Source organism: Chiloscyllium punctatum, chromosome 42 (genome assembly GCF_047496795.1).
Source record: "Chiloscyllium punctatum isolate Juve2018m chromosome 42, sChiPun1.3, whole genome shotgun sequence".
Taxonomy (NCBI): domain Eukaryota; kingdom Metazoa; phylum Chordata; class Chondrichthyes; order Orectolobiformes; family Hemiscylliidae; genus Chiloscyllium; species Chiloscyllium punctatum.
The window spans coordinates 21,840,693-21,861,343 of record NC_092780.1 but is presented as its reverse complement, the minus strand read 5'-3'; the positions used below and the strand labels follow the sequence as shown (position 1 = coordinate 21,861,343).

The window sequence follows — 20,651 nt, the reverse complement described above, 5'->3', positions numbered from 1 at the left end:
ATTTCTTTTCTCCTGGGTTCCATTGAATAGAGATTAATTTTAAATTCTGGAGTGTTGGCAAACCCAACCACATCCTGAGAACAAATATTTGCAAAATATGCATTCCTTATGAATGCTTTTTAAATGTTGCACAGTGACCAAAAACATGTCTTGCATCAGATACAAACAGAAGCTAAATGTATTACTTTAATGTTCTGTCAAGCGCCTAAGGAGTATGGGGATGATATAAGCAGGATAGAGGTAATTGTAATGAAGATTATCTGTTTGCTTTTGGAAAGGGTTGTGCTTGTCAGGGAAATGGTCTCTATTCCTTCCTTTTCATTTTATGTTCTCATGTAATCTGCTACAGTACGTTTCTGAAGGAAGACTTCCTGCAAGATTCCTACAGAGTCAATAAAGTAGTGTTAAAGTGTTGTAAAACAGAGAAACCAGGGGATTCAGTTATATAATTCTTTGAAGTTTATGTCACATATAAATAGGGTATTTAAGAAGGTGTTTAGCAATCTTGCCTTCATTGCTGAAACCTTCATGTATAGGAGTTAGGATTTAATGCTGAGGTTGCACAGGCCTCCTCTGGAATATTGAGTCCAGTTCTGATTGTTTGCTATAGGATGGATATTATTAAGCTGGACTCGGTTCAGGAGAGATTTACCAGGTTGTTAAATAAAAACTGAAAGAACTGTGGATGCTGTAAATCAAAAACAGAAATTGCTGGTTAAGCTCAGCAGGCCTGGCAGCATTTGTGGAGAGAAATCAAAGTTAAACTTAGGGTCCAGTGATCCTTCCACAGAACTCAGACCTGCTGAGCTTTTCCAGCAATTTTCATTTTTGTTTACCAGGATGTTGCCGGGAGTAGAGGGTTTGAGTTATGAGGAGGTGCCAGATAGGCTAGGACTTCCTTCACTGGAGCGGAGGAAGTTGAGAGGTGACCTTACAGAAATTTACAAAATCATGAGGGGGGTATAGTGTCTTTTCCCTAGGTAGAAAATTTCAAGACTGTGGAAATATTTTTAAGGCGAGAGAGGAAAGATTTTAAAAATACATGGGTGGGAGGGGGGCCTTTTTTTTACACAAAAAGTGGTTTGTGTGAGGAATGAACTTCCAGAGATAGTGGTGGATATGAGTACAGTTACAATGTTTAAAAGATATTTAGGTAAGTATGTGAATGAGAAACGTTTGGAGGGATCTGTGCCACGTGCAGGCAGGTGGGACTAGTTTGGTTTGGGATTATGGTTGGCATGGACTGGTTGCACCGAAGGGTTTGTTTCCATGCTGTATGGCTCTATGACTCTAAGTGGACTTGATCTCTTCAACTAAAAATTGGCAAATTAAGGAAAGCAATTGTGTGAAACATTAACTACCCTGAATAACCAGTATTATATCCCTAATCAAACTGTATTGTGGCCATTGAATAACTGAACAAAGCTGTTAAAATGTAATGTATGAAATTTACATCCATTGTACACTCAGAAATGGAATAAGCATTAGAGGTCTAATTCCACCTGTTGAATATTCCAATTGTCTCCTTATAGCTTCCCACCTTGCAAAGTCTGTGCATTCATTGAAATCTTTGCTGTGTGTATCCTTACTTGTACCAAATTCATTTTGTGCGTGACCCCTGTTCTCACTCACCTATCTTGACTCCTGGTTCAGCAATTCCACAAACGAATTAAAACAAAATCAAATATTGAGAGAGCATGATGTCAATAGAATATGAGTGGTTTTGCTTTGTTTGGATAATGTCACAAAAGAGCAACAAGTAGTAGTGGGAGTCTCAGGTTAAATACTTTGTGAACACCAGAGATACTGTTATGAAGCTGGGAAGATTAGCCACTGTAGAAGATTCTCTGGCTGCAACTAAATGGGTATGATTGAAACCAGATAAGTGCAGTCTCAATTAGCTGGACCATGGAGGAGAGCTGTTAGAGGAAGATGCTAATCCAGACTTGTCAAATGATGCAGACACGTTAAGAAGGATAAGACAGGAACAGAGAAACAGTGATGTAAGATGTCTCTTGTGGTTTTGATTAGGGATGTTTCAGTGCAGTGGTAGCAGTTCAAGCATGGAGTTTTAGAAAAGCTGGATTTGAGAGATGAGAACATACTCAATAGCCAATTGAATTCGATTGACCTTGTGGAAATTTGCTGTGGATTTAATTGCTTGTGCACAAACACCAAGAATGAAAAAAAAATGCATCAGGAATATAACAATTGTTGTCACTACAGTGACATCACAGCCAAAAGGGAATAAAAAAGAGACAGTGATCTAAAGAATCTTAGATCCTCATGATCCCTGCCAGCACAATTGCATCCATTGATATGTCTAAATTCTTGATGTGTCTACATCCTCCAGATCGTCTCCTGTATCATGCATCAATGATATCCTGAGGGGAATGGAGATGAGATGAATACAGAGTTTTGGGAAACTCTCCAATCCCTGATGGTCACAGACCAGCGGTTGGCACTCACCAATCCTTGAAATCTTGCAAATTCTCTTTCTTTATATAAAGTCATAGAGTCATGCAACATAGAAACAGACCCTTCGGTCCAACAAATCAACGATGATCATTTTCCCAAGTTAAACTAGTCCCACTTAGACAATAGACAATAGACAATAGACAATAGACAATAGACAATAGATGCAGGAGTAGGCCATTCTGCCCTTCGAGCCTGCACCGCCATTCAATATGATCATGGCTGATCATTCCTAATTAGTATCCTAATTGTCTGCATTTGGCCCATATTTCCCCAAGCCTTTCCTAGTCATGTACTTATCCAAGTGTCTTTAAAGGGTTTTTTTTAGATTAGATTACTTACAGTGTGGAAACAGGCCCTTCGGCCCAACAAGTCCACACCGACCCGCCGAAGCGCAACCCACCCATACACCTACATTTACCCCTTAGCTAACACTATGGGCAATTTAGCATGGCCAATTCACCTACCCGCACATTTTTGGACTGTGGGAGGAAACCGGAGCACCCAGAGGAAACCCACGCAGACACGGGGAGAATGTGCAAACTCCACACAGTCAGTCCCCTGAGGCAGGAATTGATCCCAGGTCTCTGGCGCTGTGAGGCAGTAGTGCTAACCACTGTGCCACCGTGCCGCCCAGTTGTAACTGTACCTGCATTCCCCACTTCCTCTGGCTGTTCATTCCACACATGAACCACTCTCTGTATAAAAAAAGTTGCCTTTCATGTCCTTTTTGAAACTTTCTCTTCTTTAGGTCCAGGCCAAGGAGGTTGCCTCCTTTTTCTGGCCCACACCACTCTTGTGGGAAGGCATTTCAACCCAAAAAAGCACCATGCTGAACGCAATGGCCCCAATATGGCAACTCTTCTTTGCTAAGTCAGTTGGGCACAGGTGCACTGCTAATCAAAGAGCCAGTCCAGGAGGAATAGGGAGTGAGTGAGGTTGGGGAGATGGCATGTCCCTGTTGTGCTTGATGGATCACTCCCACTTAACTGATCACTCTCTATACGGTCAGAGCCTTCTTTCAAATCGCTGCTACCATTGTTCCCATTTCATTGGGATCCTTTTGAGTAATTGGAGAAAGTGAGGACTTCAGATGCTGGAGATCAGAGTTGAAGAGTGTGGTGCTGGAAAAGCACAGCAGGCAGGCAGCATCTGAGGAGCGGGTTACCATTCTCCAGAAAATCAACCAACGATAATTGTGGCTAACTGCAGGTTAGAGGCTGCAAATTCAGTGGCAAGTAACTCATCGTGTACTTTTCCAAATCTGTGCACCTTTAATGGGACACAAGTGAGGAGTGTGATGAAGTACTATGTACATTTGTGACAAAAGTGTGAACTTTGAATCACTTATTAAATATAATTAGGCAGTGAGACTGATGAGATTGTGTAAAGGAACTGAGTGAACATATAGTGTTGAGGAAAGTATCTGCTGATATTAATTCAGTTCATGATATTCTCAAGCTCAGTGGATTTCTAAGCCAGTTTTCATAAGCCAGTTTTCCCTTATGTCATCAGAACGCATATTAAATACATAATAGAAATAGTAAGTAAATTAACAGAAATGGGAAAGCATAGCATTTAAGATAGCTACTTCTTTATTAATAATTTAATTTTTAATGGGCTGCTGATGCTGGGAATCAACAGTCAGGGAGCCAGAGAGATGTACAGCATGAAAACAGACCCTTTGGTCCAGCGTGTCCATGCCAATCAGATATCCTAACTTAATCTAGTCCCATTTGCCAGCACATGGTCCATATCCCTCCAAATCCTTCCTATTCATATACCCATCCAGATGTCTTTTAAATGCTGTAATTATACCAGCCTCCACCACTTCCTCTGGCAACTCATTCCATACACACACCACCTTCTGTGTGAAAAAGGTGGCCCTTAGGTCCCTTTTATATCTTTCCCCTCTCACTCTAAACCTATGCCCTCTAATTATGGACTCCCTCACCCCAGGGAAAAGACTTTGTCTACTTAACCTATCCATACCCCTCATGATTTTATAAAGTGTCTATAAAGTCACCCCTCAGCCTCTGACACTCCAGGGGATACAGCCCCAGCTTATTCAGCCTCTTCCTAGATCTCAAATCCTCCAATCCTGGCAACATTTTTGTAAATCTTTTCTGAACCTCTTACAAGTTTCACAATATTTTTCCAATAGGAAGGAGACCAGAATTGCATGCAATATTCAAAAGTGGCCTAACCAATGTCCTGTACAGCTACAACATGACCTCCCAACTCATATACTCAATGCTCTGACCAATAAAGGAAAGCATACCAAATGCCTTCTTCATAATCCTATCTACTTGCAACTCTACTTTCAAGGAACTATGTTCAGCAACACTCCCTAGGACCTTACCATTAACTGTATCAGTTCTGCTAAGATTTGCTTTCCCAAAATGCAGCACCTCACATTTATCGAAATTAAACTTCATCCGTCATTCCTCAGCCCATTGGCCCATCTGATTAAGATCCCATTGTACTCTGAGGTAATCTTCTTCACTGTTCACTACATCTCCAATTTTGGTGTCATCTGCAAACTTATTAACATTCCTTCTAAGTTCACATCCAAATCATTTGTATAAATGACGAAAAGCAGTGGACCCAGCACTGATCATTGTGGCACTCCACTGGTCACAGGCCTCCGTGTGAAAAACAACCTTCCACTATCACCCTCTGTTTTCTACCTTCGAACCAGTTCTGTATCCAACTGGCTAGTTCTCCCTGTATTCCAAGTGACCTAACCTTGCTAACCAGTCTACCATGAGGAACCTTGTTGAACGCCTTACTGAAGTCCATATAGATCATGTCTACTGCGCTACCCTCATCAATCCTCTTTGTTACTTCTTCAAAAAACTCAATCAAGTTTGTCAGACATGATTTCCCACACAGAAAATCATGCTGACTGTCCCGTATCAGTCCTTGCTTTCCAAATACATGTAAATCCTGTCCCTCAGGATTCCCTCCAACAGTTTGCCTACCACATGATGTCAGACTCACTGATCTATAGTTCCCTGGCTTTTCCTTACCACCTTTCTTAAATAGTGGCACCACGTTAACCAACCTCCAGTCTTCTGGCACCTCACCTGAGACTATCGATGGTACAAGTATCTCAGCAAGGGGTCCAGCAATCACCTCCCTAGCTTCCCACAGAGTTCGAGGGTACACCTGATCAGGTCCTGGGAATTTATCCACTTTTTTGCGTTTCAAGACATCTAGCACCTCCTCCTCTGTAATACAGACAAGAGGTACAGAAATGTGTTATATTGCCAAAAACTTCCTCAGGTATGTAATTCCATAATGTGCCCCTTCAAAGTAAATTATAACTCTTTCATCTTAAAAGGCTGCTACCCAGACATTTAGATTATATTAAAATTTTTCAACATCACTTTTTATGCTTGGGTGATACAGTGGCTCAGTGGTTAGCACTGCTGCCTCATGGCGCCAAGGATTCAGGTTCAGTTCCAGACTCAGGTGATTATTTGTGCATTCTCTCTGTGTCTGCGTGAGTTTCCTCTGGCTGCTACCGTTACCTCCCACAGTCCAAAGGTGTGCAGTTTAGGCGGATTAGCCTCGCTAATTTGCCCATAGTGTCCAGCATTGTGCAGACTAGGTGGGTTAAGCATGGGATATTGAGTTTATAGGGTAGGGGGGAGGGGTGGGTCTGGAGAGGTGCTCTTCAGAGGGTTGGTGTGGAAATGATGGTCCGAATGGCCTGCTTCTCCTCTGTAGGGATTCTATGACATGGGGAGTATGCCAGTCTGAATCTGAAGACATCCTCCAAATAATAGACACAAGAAATACATTGTGATGACATTTTGAATGTCATAGCTTGTGCTTGGCAAATCTTAATTTTACATTTTTTTCATAAGGATGATGCTCTTTTGAAATAATGCACTATGATTATTAGCTTGAAGAGAAGCTTCACTATGCTATATTGATTGGTATATCTGAATTATGCTGCTGTCTTTGTTATAGGTAAACTCCTTTCTATATTGTAAGATGGAAAGCAGAGTCGCGATTTTAATCATAGAGAAAGTAATATTTGGATGTCAGATTCTCAATCCAGTGTACCAGGGAACTCTATGTAGTTCAGTCATTGAATCTGCTGGTCAATGCTATCAATATTTTGGGAAATGATAAATTCCAGTAATGTTATGAAAGCAGCCTATAGAACAATCAATAATTACAAGTGATGATGCAGTTATGTTGTGCTCACTTAATTTTTTAATTGTTATAAATTACAATGACATACACATACAGGGTTGAGAGAATCATTATGCCTATGTTAATCATTCACAAGTATCATTAGATTTGCAGTTGCTATCAAATAGAGGAACATTCCATTTCTATGGGGGGATTAGATATGGGTACAGAATTAAATCTCGTCAGATATCAAAGATGGAAATGTGTATACAACTGATTCTGAGGAGCCAAAATGTGAATCATGTGTGAGTTTTCCTTCACTATGAGAGAGTATGGTTGCATAGGTCCCTTATACAGCTCACACACAAGGTTTATACACCTTTACAGAATCATTCATTCCCAATGTAAAAAGAACAGTAAATATGCATGTTCCAACATTACTCCACTTTTAGGCAGTCAGAAATTGAAATCTGTTTCGTACTTCATTAAAGTGTTAACTCATTTATTAAAAGAAAAAATACCTCTGTAGTTACAGCCACAGCCACTAACACGTTGGCAAACGTATCGTGCAAATAGAGGTGTATATGAGTAGAGAGGTCTTTTTTGGATGCTTGACCTGCTTGTTTTTGAAGGAGATGCAACAGACTAACTTGAACACAAACTTGGACAAAAATGTGCACATTTCCAATATTTGCTTAATTGCGGTCACAGAGATTTTGAATTTAGTTCCAATTTTGTTCCTGTTTTCTAATTTTATGTAGATTAAAATTTATGCTAATGAATTGAAGTCTGGTGTTGAGGCATTTCAATCTCAAGAATCTCATTCGCCATATAACATATTTCTTTCACAATCACCTAACTTCTTCTGTACTTTATTGGGGTATATCTTCACTTCAGGAGACAGAAATGCATCAAATTAACTGTTAACAGGATTTCGTTGGGAATTTCTCAGAATAGTTTGTCTATTTGGGTCTTCTACTGAAACAGAAATAAACTGAATGATTTTCTTCTTGTTCTTTCATTTTCATGTTATGCTGCAAATGGAAACTTGTCATTTACCCAAGATCAGCTTCCGTTTATGCAGAGCCTTTGACACTGTGAAATCTCTCAAGGTACTTCATAGGAATGCTATCAAATAAAAGGTGACACTGAGCTAATAAAGAGATATTTCGACAAATGACTAAAAACATAGTCAAACAGTAAGGTTTTAAGAAGCATCTCAGAGGAGTAGAGAGGAGAAATGAGGGAATACCAGAGCTTGGGGCCTAGGCAGCAACAGAAGACACAGGACCAATGATGGAGTGATTAAAATCAGGAATATACTGGAGGCAAGAACAGTGGCAGTACAGAGACCTCAGCAGGTTAAAATGCTGACTGCGCCTACAGAGAACGAAGGGATGAGTATTTGGTGAGTTGTGAAATAATTATTTTTTAAAAAAAATTGAACTCTTGAAGCAAATGTAAACTAGCAAGGATGAGACAGATATGTGACAGGACTAGATTTATATTTATATACAATCAGTATAGGTGGGACTGAAGTCAGGTTTACAGGAGGTGGAAGACAGGAGGCTGCACAAAAATCCATAAGGCTGGACAAAGCTGAAGGTAACAAGAGGATTTGACCAGCAGGTGAGGAGGGAGAATGGGATCAGGCTAGGATACTGAGGTGATCTCCATCTTTATTATTCTTCTCTTTTTAATCATTTGTGTGACATGGGCGTCACTGGCTTGTCTAACAACCATACCAAGTTGCCCTAGAGAAGGTGGGGATGAGCTGCCTTCTTGAACTGCTGAAGTCCCTGTGCTGTAGGTAGACTCACAATGCCCTTAGAGAGGGAATTACAGGATTTTGACCTAGCAATAGTGAAGGAACACCAATATATTTCCAACTCATCACAGTGAGTGGCTTGGAGGGGAACTTGCAGATGGTGATACTCATATGTATCTGATGCCCTTGCCCTTCTAGATGGAAGTGTTTGTGGGTTTAGAAGGTGCATCCTGAGGATCTTTGATGAACTTCTGCAGTACATCCTGTAGATAGGACACGGCTGCTTTAGAGCATCAGTGGTGGAATGGTGCCAATAAAGTGGGCTGCTTTGTCCTGGATGCTGTCAAGCTTCTTGAGTGTTGTTTCAGCTGTACCTAACCAGGCAAGTGGAGAGTATTCCATCTTGTCTAACTTGTGTCTCATAGATGATTGACATGCTTTGCGGAGTCAAGAAATTAGTTACTTGCCACAGTATCACAAGTCTCTCGCCTCCTCTTGTAGTCACTGTGTTTAGGTTGTGAGTCCAGCCGAGTTTCTCATGATTGATAACCACCAAGATGTTGATAGTGGGGTATTCAGTGATGATAACACGATTGAAAGTCAAAGGGTAATGGTTAGATTGTCTCTTATTGGAGATGGACATTGCATTTGTGTGGTGCAAATGTTACTTGGGGCCACATTGAAAGATGTGGCAAAAATGCATTCTGGGGATTGCAGGTAAACAGAGGAGAATAATACAGACATTGGAGGAGTTCTTTTGATATCTCACAATAGAACTGTTTCAAATTGTATGACTAAGTCTTACCTTTAGTGTCCATAATGATGGACTTTAACTGCTGCCTCAGTGCAGCAACTCCTACTACTTCATTCCTGATGAAGGGCTTATGCCCGAAACGTCGATTCTCCTGCTCCTCGGATGCTGCCTGACTGGCTGTGCTTTTCCAGCCCCACACTCTCGACTACTTCATTCTTTTGTCAAACGGCAGGTAGTTTGGTACTGTTGACCCAGTATAATTAATTGGAACTCCACTAACTTCTTTTATTTTGAGAACTGACAGAAAGCAACAAAAGAAAGTGTTCCATCATTCATGATTGATTTGAGTATTTGAGCAGGACTGGTTGCTATATGATCATTGCTCCTAATAATAATTGGCAATGGAAAGGAAGCTAAGTCTTATTGTCAGTGGAGATACATTTGAAGGAACTAATGGGTGACACTAGCTGAGTATGCTGCAAGACATTTGCTAGACTTGAACTGGTAGGTTTCCTCAATGGTGTGATGCAAATATATACCATTTTCCTGCAGGAGGCATTAAAGTCTTGATACATAATGTGTATGAAATAGAATGGTAAAACAAAGTATGTTAAAACAATTCTCTGAAGCAATCCTCACTTAAGTGAACTAGAGAAAAGTGAGAATTGATTTTGGAGTCAAGATCCAATTTCCAGAATCTACAATCATTATAATAGTGATTTGGAAGCAGGTATACTTCAGCACTTTCATTGTTGGCTATTCACTTGGCAGCCTGCCATTTCAAGAGCAACAGAATAGATTGGTAACTAGCAGGATGCCATCTCCAGCTACACAGTGCTCACACAGACCTTTTGATAGATTATGTTTCACCTGAATGCACTGGCAAGGAAATATCTTTGCAAAATGATGGGTCAATAACTAGGGATGTTCTGGCTTAAATATTTATTAATTTGTAATTTGATTGGTGCACAGTCTTAATCTGCTTTCCTTGTGCTTTGAGAATCCTTTCTCCTATTGTGTTTTGGCGTTTTTCTTTGGCTTCTTGTTACAACTAAAGTAAGTGATTCATCCTTATTAAGGGGACATTCACTGAAAGCCAAGGAAAATTTGAGGCAGAGAATCCAAAACGTCATGTGAACAGTGTCCCTATAGAATGCAAGGAATAAGATGGAAACTCAATTCATCATCGGAGACCAAATAGCATCAATGCAGCATCAAACATTCTTGTGTTCTTCACAAAACCTGGTAAGTTGTTCAATGTTTCATTTGTTTAACTTTGCTAACATAACCCAAGGTTTGGGAAATTAATTTTGTATGGTGTGAGTGAAGTTTTATATCAGCGCTAAAAAGAATCAGAAGAAGGCCAAGATTATGACAACCAGCAAAGAAATAAATAAGACTTCACTCTGCTGAATCACGGAGTGGCAGGGACGGATGTCGAGTGTAGTTGGACAAAACCCATCGAACTGAAATATATTTTGTCAACGGGATTGACTTCACTCCTAACTGAACCCAGGGCAGTGATTTATATAAATCAAAATGCTGTAACTAACTGGCTTTTCTTGAGCCCTGCTGGGGACTGGGCAAATGAAACATTACTTTTTACTTAAAATGAAACATTACTCCAGTCGTTGTTTTTTTTTGGGGGGGGGGGTGGGTGGAATAGGCGAGTGTTACCAGGGCAGAACGAAAGCTGTCGCAGGTTTGAAGCTCCCGCACCAGCGAGCGGAGCGTTGCCACTTTAAGAATCAGTGGATGAGACTGAATTGACAGCAGCTCTGTTACGCTGGGGAACCAACACGCCACTCTAGAAGATACACTGAAGCAAAAGGGAGGCTTTTGCGCGCAAAAAAAAATACAAGGTAGGATCTATTTTACACCGTGTGGGCCATCTGCTTGCAACTTTTTCAAAAAATAAAATTGCACAATTGTAAAGGTAATAGGCGCGGGTGTCAGTGCATTTGTATATACAAACTGCAGTCAAAATATGACTCTCCTTGGGTGGCATAAAGACGGATCCGTGATCTCTGGTTTTAGTATTCCCTTCTCAAATGTTCCCTGACACCTTGATCATTGCAAGTAATTGACTATTAAGAAGCTCTGATGTTAAAAGGCATATTCACATGTAGAAGTGAATGCTTTTAATAGCCCTGCTTTTGTTTATTTCCCGTTTCTTGAGACAACTGGAGCAGTGGAAATGGAGGCGCTTTATAAATACATCTGAGGAAAAATAATTCCTCTGAATTCAGGTTATTTTAAGGCCTCAGTAGCTGACCAGTGGGACCCCTTCCTGACCACTCAACGTCCTGAAACATTGACAGAGAATTCTTCTAGGTCCTACCGCCGGCAGGTTTACAAGGAGATTGATTAAACCTAGATTACAGGCTGGAGTGCTCCGGATGATCTTGACATCGGGCTCTGCACTCCCGGAGTGAAGGAGTTGTTTTAGCTGCCCGGAGTGTGTTGGTGAGTGGGTAATGTGTCCCAGTTGAAAGGTGCATGTGGCTTCGCTGCTTATGCCCGGTGCTGGAAGAGCTCATTGCAAAACGAATAGTAACTCATCAACTCTGGTGCCACTAAGGAGTTAAACTATTGACTTCATTGGAGGGGCACTTGTGGCACGGTGGTAGTGCCCTAGGTTCAGATCCTACCTGCTCTTGAAACGTTTAATAATCTCTCTGAACAGGTTGGTTAAAAAATATCTTGGCTTCATCAGAACGGCGCCCGTGTTCTAGCCCCCGGGAGCTGCTAGAGATGATATCATTGTCCACATCCTAAAAGGTTATTAGAGCCGCACAGTATAAAGAAGTTGCATATTTCTATAAAGTAGCCTTCAGCTGATAATAAATTAATTATATAAATAATTGTGGCCTCAGAGTTTGTCATTTTGGATGCCAGTTTAATGCTTGTAGTATTCAAGATTGAATTGTACCTTTTTAAGATTGAAGCTTGTAGTGAAGGATGGCAGCACTGTACCAGGAATCTGAATTCTTTTCTACTTAGTGGAGATAATGTTTACTTTAATTCTTTCTCTTTGAGGTACATACAGTGCAACCAGACCAAATACAGAATGATGTGTTCTTTATACTGTCCCAAGGACATGTAGTGTTCATGATCTAAAGGATGCAGTCATTAATAAACCATTATCATCCTAATAGCCCTAGAGTTTGATCGGCAAATCAATAATGTGGTTATTTGTGTTGTGCTTTGAGATTGCCCAAACTAACTTCTTTGAGGATCCAGCAGCTAGCTCTTAAAAGAGACTTTCACTTGATCAAGATGAGTGAATTTGAGACGGATCAAAGGATTTAATGACTAATTTATTGCTTAGCATTTTAAAAATTTGATCATTTTTATCTTCCTTATATAAACAACCAGGAATAAACATATTTTTTGATCAAAATACACCCTTTAATACTGTACCTGTTAGTTGAGTACTGGAAGTGATTAGAAATACTTAGCAGGTCTGGTAGCCTATATGGAGTGAGAAACAGAGTTAATGCTTCAAGTTGGCAACTCAGAGGGTTGGTGTGGACTTGTTGGGCTGAAGGACCTGTTTCCACACTGTAGGTAATCTAATCTGATCTAATCTAATCTGATCTAATCTAAGGATGTTTCTGACAAAGGCTCAGTCGCCTGAAACTTTAGCTCTGTTTCTTTTTCTACATATGCTGCAGGAAGTCGTGAATAGAGCCAGTGGATTCTGTTCTTATATTAGTTTCCTAGCATATGCAGTACTTGTAGGAATATGAAATGCGATACTTCTTTTCATCAATATTACCAATGACTTAACATATCATACACTGGCATATGGCCCATGCTAAACGATCAAGGTTCTATTGAAGTAGGATAATGTAAAATGCAGAATGGTGAGGAAGTAGTTCATGTATGTTACAAAATTATGCAATCGAACTGTCCCACACATTTGTTGCCTTTGTCATCTTTTAACCAAGAGATTTAGGCCTAAGGCATGATTTGGAGATGCCGGTGTTGGACTGGGGTGTGCAAAGTTAAAAATCACACAACAGCAGGTTATAGTCCAACAGGTTTAATTGGAAGCACTAGCTTTTGGACAACCACCTGATGAAGGAGCAGCACTCCGAAAGTTAGTGCTTCCAATTCAACCTGTTGGACTATAATCTGGTGTTGTGTGATTTTTAACTTTGTAGGCCTAAGTCATCACTGATTGTGGTTTGGACTTGAAGATTTTGATTACTGTCTTATCAGTCAGCTATTTTGCAGGAAGAGTGTACGATTGATTCATTTAAACAAGACGTCACAATCCTTCAATTCTATTCTCTCTCTTAGAGATTTTCCACATCAAACTTTGCCTGCAATCAGCGATCTAGCTAAATGCTTATTAATTGCTTTTTGTAGGTGTAAGCACTGAATTACAGAGTTCTTTTAGAAATTTTCTGAAATTAGGGAGCTTGAAAAACAAACTTTGATGATCTAATGTTTTTAAAATTGCATCTCACATGGGGAGAATAAACAGATGGCTCTCAAATGGCCAGGACTCTGAATGAAACATGTGAAACTCAGGAAGCATTGTTTAATGATTAGTCTCCATCTGAAACCAATTTATTGAGATTCAGCCCATTCTTCACAGGGCTAGAGTATTAAAGCCACACCTGCATAATTTGGTCAGGCAATAAAAAAAGTAACTTAAAATACATTTCACAGTTTTGTTCAGTAAAACCAAATCTGTAGTTCTGTTTAATAGCAGTCTGAAAACATGAATTAAATGTACATTACATGTCCATACTGACAATTTATTTAGATGTGTTTGTTTGTGTAAATGTGTGTGAACAAATGGAAGTTCCATTGAATGAGAATTCAATTGCAACAGTGCAACAATCATTTGGAAATTGGTAGCATAAAAGAATCTGGACTATTGGTAAAATTGTTGCCTTTTAGTCTTCAAAATATCCTTCTTGTATGTATCCATTTGTAGTGCAACTAATTGTGTACTGGATGTATTCCAAGAATTTGAAGTTCTTACTGAGAACAGTTTTCCTTGAGAAGTTTTGCAACAGTTTTGGAATGTCAGAAAGCTTATCCACCTTAGGTGATTAATTCATTTTTTTTCAATCTCTTTTGCCTGAATTAATTGGGTTGGGTTTGAAGGATACCATAACTTAAGATCAAATTTGTACTTTTGGCTATGTAGCTTGAAGTCCTTTGTATTGAGCAGCCAAATGGAGTAAATAATATAATGACAGAAAATGCTGGAAATATGTGACTCATCAGGCAGCATCCAGGAAAGAGAAGCAGAGTTAAGAGGTTGATTGCATTTGGAGGTGAGTGGTGGGGATGGGTTGAAAGGATGGCTTGAGAGGGTGGGAGCCCCGGGGTCCTGTGAAATGATGAGGGAAGGTGAGTGCTATCACTTTCCAGTCACCATGCAATTTTACCAATTTTGGGGAAGGTGGAGAATGACTCACCTATCCAGAGGTGAATTGAACTACTTAGGTATTTAAGCACCATGAACATGTCCCAGTCCATCATTCAATCCAGCCTTCCATCCATTGACTCCCTCTACACTTCCTGCTGCCTCAGAAAAACAACTAACATAATCAAAGACCCCTCCCACACTGGTTATACTATTTTCCATCCTCTTCCAAGGGGCAGAAGATGTAAAAAATTGAATACACATTAAAGGGACAGCAAACTCGATGGCAGCTAATTAGTTGCCGGACCTCCAATAGATTCAAGAACAGCTTCTTCCATGTTGTTATCAGCCTTTTGAAAGGATCCTTCAAATGTTAATGTTGATCTCTCTCTCTGCACTTTTCTGCAGCTGTAACCTAGTATTCTTCACTCTGTTCTGCTACCCTGATGCACTCTATATGATATGATTTGCCTCTATAGCAAGTAAACCAACACTTTTCACTGTATCTCAGTACACATGACAACTATAAATCTATCAATCAATCTAGGTACATTTTTACCTAAGGTAGCACCTTTAGTGGTGACTTGTAATCTTTTCACTATACTCATGTAAGTACATGTGACAATAAAGCTAATTCTAATTGTTAGGAGTTTCTTCCGTGACATCTTATCAGCATCTGGTGGACCCTCTGCTATGTGGTTAACCCTGGCAGGCTCCCTGTGAGGTCTGGTGGAGCTCATTTGAACACATAAGGGCCACAAAGCGATTCCCAGTGGGTATAACCGGCACCTCAGCAACACCACTCCCATTTCCCTCCACTCCACTAATTAGAGAGCCCAGTACGCAGTATGTTTCAGTGTTGTCCTATTCCTCATGCATTCCCAGCATTAGCGACTGAATGATTTGGCACTGCTCAGACTGATGGAGCGTAGCCCTCCATTAAAGGGACAGCAATCTTGATGGCAGCTAATTAGTTGCCTGACCTCCAAAAAAATGTGCTCTGGAATCTTGCAAAGGTTGAGTTAGTGTCATCCCTGGTGTTCTGACCTGTTGTTCGGTCTCCTGCCCATGCTGACAGTAGGCAGTCTGATATGTTAAATTGATGACCTTTATTATCAAAAAGGCAATTGCCTTAAATGATGACTTCATACTGCCTGGCTGACTGACCATCTCCAGCAATTTTGTTCACGTATGTTTCAGCTTTCTAGCATCTGCAACATTTTGCATATGTAAATAATTGCAAATTGTCAGTAATACATTTTCTCCCTTCGTTATGGTCAAGTTCTTATAACAGATTGTTTCACTTTTACATTGTAATGGCTCCAAAGAACTGTGTTTCAGCTGTTTTCCATCATGACACAATTTTTATTTTTTTTCTTTTGCCAGTTTCCAATTTTCCATCACCCTCCCAGAAGGCATTGATTCCTTAATGTGGAATGATTCCAGGAATCCTTCTTGGTACTTGCAAGCTATCAGCATGCTGACTGTGGAATTATCTGACAAGCTACTGATCACAGGGGACATCAAAGCTCAGCCTGAATCTGTCTTTCTTTGACATCCAGCTGGGGTGACTGTGATCGGAGCAGAAGTGCTGGACTCACCCCTGCTTTCTGTAACCACAGGGCAGTTATACCAATTGCAAATCCCCTATTGTCTTTTTGGCTGAGCTCAGTTCACTCTCTACAAATTGAGCACTGGATCCCAGATTGTCCTGTTCTCTTTAGTTCAGCTGCTCTCTGAGATAAACACTCTGAGCCTTCATGACAGCAGCACCACCTCTCTCTGAAATGCATTCTAGTAAATTAAACAAACAGTTACTTGTAGTTGAACAGACCATGTTCATATAATGATAGTGTCTTAGAAAATCTTTGTGAAGACATTGGAACACATTGAGTCACTGGCTCCAATAGACCATTAATCTGGATTGTAAATTCCATCATCTTGGCCTTAAAGAATAAACATTTAGCAAGTAAAATTGTACCAAAATATTTGGACTTGATAAAGTTTAGTTCACTAATTACAGTTTGTTTATCTCATAAGAAAATCTGCTATGAGTCATTCTGTAACTAAAGAAGAAAGATTGACATTTCATTTTTTTTTAGTCTTTTCCAATGCTTATGTATGTGTCAGGAAAGAAACAATGTTAAAGACTATCAAATCTGAAATATTTTACTTATGTACCTGTTGCTATGATTTAAAATGCATTTTCTGAAAGGATGGTAAATGCTGCTTAAATAATAACTTTCAAAGGAAAAAAGGATTAATGCTTGTAGACAATAAAAGTTACTGAGCAGGAGCTGGGAATTGGAACAAGTTTACAAGCTCTGCCAAAAGGCTGGTTCAGATATGATGGGCCAAAGGGCCTCCTTCCCTGAGTATCATTCTGTGATTCTATAGAATTTACTGGTACTCAAACTGTGAATTGATTACAGAAATGTATTTTGTTTTGCTGGTTACTTCTCATCTAATGCCAGGATGTTGTATACACCTGTCAACCACAAAACAATGCTTTAAACTTTAATTTACCTCACAACAGTCTTTTTTTAAGGCAACTGCACTCTGGACACACTGTTATACTAAGCACATCTGCCTTTTAGCAACAAAATAATATATTGTAAGGTTGTAATTACCATGGGAGTAGAGTCATAGAGTCATAGAGATGTACAGCATGGAAACAGATTCTTCGAATCAAACTGTCCACGCCGACCAGATATCCTAACCCAATCTAGTCCCACCTGCCAGCACCCGGCCCATATCCCTCCAAACCCTTCCTATTCATATACCCATCCAAATGCCTCTTAAATGTTTCAGTTGTACCAGCCTCCACCACTTCCTCTGGCAGCTCATTCCATACACATACCACCCTCTGCGTGAAAAAGTTGCCCCTTAGGTCTTTTTTATATCTTTCCCCTCTCACCCTAAATCTATGACCTCTAGTTCTGGACTCCCTGACCTAACGGAAGAGACTTTGCCTATTTACCCTATCTATACCCCTCATAATTTTGTAAACCTCTATAAGGTCACTTCTCAGCCTCCGACATTCCAGGGAAAACAGCCCCAGCCTGTTGAGCCTTTCCCTGTAGCTCTAAATCCTCCAACCCTGGCAACATCCTTGTAAATCTTTTCTGAACTCTTTCAAGTTTCACAACATCTTTCTGATAGGAAGGAGCCCAGAATTGCACGCAACATTCCAACAGTGGCCTAACCAATGTCCTGTACAGCTTCAACATGACCTCCCATCTCCTGTACTCAGTACTCTGACCAATAAAGGAAAGCATACCAAACGCCTTCTTCACTATCCTATCTTCCTGCAACTACACTTTCAAGGACCTATGAACTTGCACGCCAAGGTCTCTTTGTTCAACAACACTCCCTAGGACCTTACCATTAAATGTATAAGTCCTGCTAAGATTTGCTTTCCCAAAATGTAGCACCTCACATTTATCTAAATTAAACTCCATCTGCCACTTCTCAGCCCATTGGCCCATCTGGTCAAGATCCTGTTGTAATCTAAGGTAACCCTCTTTGCTGTCCACTGCACCTCTGATTTTGGTGTCATCTGCAAACTTACTAACTGTACCTCTTATGCTCCCATCCAAATCATTTATGTAAATGACAAAAAGTAGAAGACCCAGCACCAATCCTTGTGGCACTCCACTGGTCACAGGCCTCCAGTCTGAAAAACAACCCTCCACCACCACCCTCTGTACTCTACCTTTGAGCCAGTTCTGTATCCAAATGGCTAGTTCTCCCTGTATTCCGTGAGATCTAACCTTGCTAATCAGTCTCCCATGGGGAGCCTTGTAGAAAACACAGTATCATCTGAATCACAGGGGCAGTAGCATGAAGGAGCTTTCCGTAAGATATAAACTCTTCATGTCTAGTAGTGCTGTGTCAATGTTTTGAACCCATGATAATAGTAAACAGGATGATTTTTGTCAGTGTTGGTTTTTGATCCTTGTTTTTAGCCGTAAGTTTAAGTTACTGGGTGTGAAATAAGACTTTGCAGTTCAGTCACCTGCTTTGATCATCATGGGAGAAACAATTGACCAAAGTAACCAAATCTTCCAAATGACAGCCACAGGCCAGTCAGTCAAATGTTGATGGTGGGGAAACAATTGGAAGCAGTTCTGAGGGACTGAATTAATCTGCATTTGGAAAAATCAGGGATTAATCAAGAACAGTCAAAATGGTTTTGTTAAGGGGAGGCCATGTCTAACCAACTGGATTGAATTTTCCGAAGAGGTGACCAGGTGTGTAGATGAGGGCAATGCTTTACTGAAGTCCAAGTGGACTACATCAAAGACTTTTGATAAGGTCCTGCGTGAGAGACTTACAGCAGAAATAAGAGTCCATGAAATCTGAAGGAATTTGGCAAATTGGATTTGCAGTTGGCTGAGTGGTAGGAAACAGAGGGTGATGGTTGAAGTGTATTTTTCTGACTGGAAGTCTATGTCCAGTGGAGTCCCACAGCATTCAGTGTTGGGGCTTATGCTGGAACTGTATAAAATGCTGGTTAGGCCACAGATAGTGTGCAGTTCTGGAATTCACATTATAGGAGAGATGTGATAACATTACAGAGGCTGCAGAGGAGATTTGTCAGGATGTTACCTGGGCTGCAGAATTTCAGTTACGCAGAGGGATTGAACAAATTGTGGCTGTTTTTCTCAGAGCAGGGGAGATTGAGAGGGAACATGATCAAGGTGTATAAAATTATGAGAGGCACAGATAGGGTAGACAGGAAGAAATATTTCCCCTTGATCAATAAACGGGAGCATAGATCCAATGGAAGGGCAGAAGGTTTAGAGGAAATATATCAGCCAGATGGTGACGGGAATCCTGAACTCACTGGATGAAAGGATGGTAGAGGCAGAAACTCTCCTAATATTTGAGAAGTATTTGGATGTGCATTTACGAGCTCAAGGCTCACAAGGTTTTGGACCAAATGCTGGGAAATAGGATGAGCCTGGTTGGATGGTTGTTTTTGACCAGCACAGACCCTTTATCGGTGTGACAGATCTCTGTGACCACCAGATAAGGAAATTACCCATTAGTTTTTCAGTTTTTATAACATTTACCTTAACATAAATATGAACCAATATAAATTAAACATGAAATATTACTTTAAATAAGAACATAAATTTCATTTTGAATAGTCAATGCAACAAAATTATCTTGGGCGGTGGGCTGGCATCATGCCCTGCTTATATGTGGCACTGCTTTGTACACAGTTCGACAACAATGTGCTGTTCTTTATTCACATAGGGTAGGCCATGAGTCCTAGCCAATAACAGCTTTCAACTTGGAGTTTCCTGAGTATGATTGTCATCAGAAAGGCAGATTTCCAGCAGCCTATCTTCCTCAGGTCACTACAATCTGATGGTACTGGCTTTCAGAGTTTCTTTTCTCCTGATTAACCATTGGAACCCCAATTCACAGGTTGCCCACTTATGGAAAAAAATACCTAGTTCTTTAGTGTCTCCCAATTATTTGTGTAGTTTTCCAGGTTTTAGATATTTTTAGCCAGATTTCCATGGAACCTTGGAGTGCTCTTGTGTCTTTTTTTTTTGCCAAATCTGACATGTTCCTGACAATGATTTGTTTCTTCTCCTCACCTGGATTCTCTGCTCTTCTTTCTATCACTTTCCGCTTTTTCTTTGCATTCACGGCTGTTTGTGTTCATCATCCAGATCTTCTACTCACAGCTCTCTGCCAGTCACATGGCTTCTTTCTTAACCTTCCTATTATTAATGCTTCCAGGTCAACTATATGTTCAATAATTTCCTTAGAGAGCAATAGATTGTTGAATACAGTCTGGAACACACTCAACAAATAATGATCTGCAGCTGTTTGTGACAGGCAACATCAAAGATACACAATCCCTTGAGTGAAGAAATTGTTCCTCATCTCAGTTCCTTATGGACAACCTCTTATTGTGGAGCTGAGATCTCTAGTCTTAGACTTTATAGGCAAAGGAAACATCCTTACAGCATCTATCGTATTCAGTCCATTAACAAACATATATGTTTCATTTGTTTGAATTCCAGGGAATATGAATTCATTTTATGCAATCTGTCCTCATAGGACAATCCTCTCATGTCAAGAATCAGGCT

At 40.3% G+C, this 20,651-nt stretch overlaps 1 protein-coding gene across 2 annotated transcripts in view; it reads left to right on the top strand.

Moving 5' to 3' along the window:
- The first annotated feature begins 10,294 nt into the window (after nucleotides 1–10,294).
- The window catches only part of mpp2b (MAGUK p55 scaffold protein 2b), a 537,853-nt gene continuing 527,496 nt past the window's right edge, over nucleotides 10,295–20,651 (top strand). The window contains exon 1 of one of the 2 annotated variants that reach the window (XM_072561617.1): nucleotides 10,295–10,391. The gene's annotated coding sequence lies outside the window, so the exon portion shown is untranslated. Of the gene's footprint in view, nucleotides 10,392–10,857; nucleotides 11,009–20,651 lie in introns of those variants that run through there. The other variant, XM_072561616.1, reaches the window with a different exon arrangement.